Source organism: Ceratina calcarata, unplaced genomic scaffold (genome assembly GCF_001652005.2).
Source record: "Ceratina calcarata isolate Rehan_Ccalc_2016 unplaced genomic scaffold, ASM165200v1 scaffold44, whole genome shotgun sequence".
Lineage (NCBI taxonomy): Eukaryota > Metazoa > Arthropoda > Insecta > Hymenoptera > Apidae > Ceratina > Ceratina calcarata.
Genome location: NW_017167821.1, coordinates 620084 through 620355, shown reverse-complemented (window position 1 = coordinate 620355; position 272 = coordinate 620084). Strand labels below are relative to the sequence as shown.

General features: G+C 32.4%; 2 protein-coding genes across 3 annotated transcripts in view; one reads left to right on the top strand and one right to left on the bottom strand.

The window, feature by feature from the left end:
- sit (stuck in traffic) overlaps positions 1–272 on the top strand; it is a 39978-nt gene that overhangs the window by 12741 nt on the left and 26965 nt on the right. The window lies entirely within an intron of this gene.
- The window catches only part of LOC108627088 (elongation of very long chain fatty acids protein AAEL008004), a 19775-nt gene that overhangs the window by 13003 nt on the left and 6500 nt on the right, over positions 1–272 (bottom strand). The window lies entirely within an intron of this gene.

The following is a 272-nucleotide window of genomic DNA, read 5'->3' as shown; positions in this document are numbered from 1 at the left end:
CTTCTTTTTCGATACATTTTCACCGGGATTTTATTGCTAAAAACATTGTGGAGGTGATTTCCAAACTTCTTACAGGACGACTTAATTAGACTAACAAGGAACTTTCTGTTATTAGTCTCTGGCAAATATTAATTTTGTAAAATTTTTGTCCACTCTTTTATTGACGTGAAACTTACTTTGTAACCAGATTTTGTATCATAGACTTTCTGCTGTACAATGCACGGAATTTAGAAAATTTCTCTTTCGAGCCAAATAATGTATCCTCCATATCT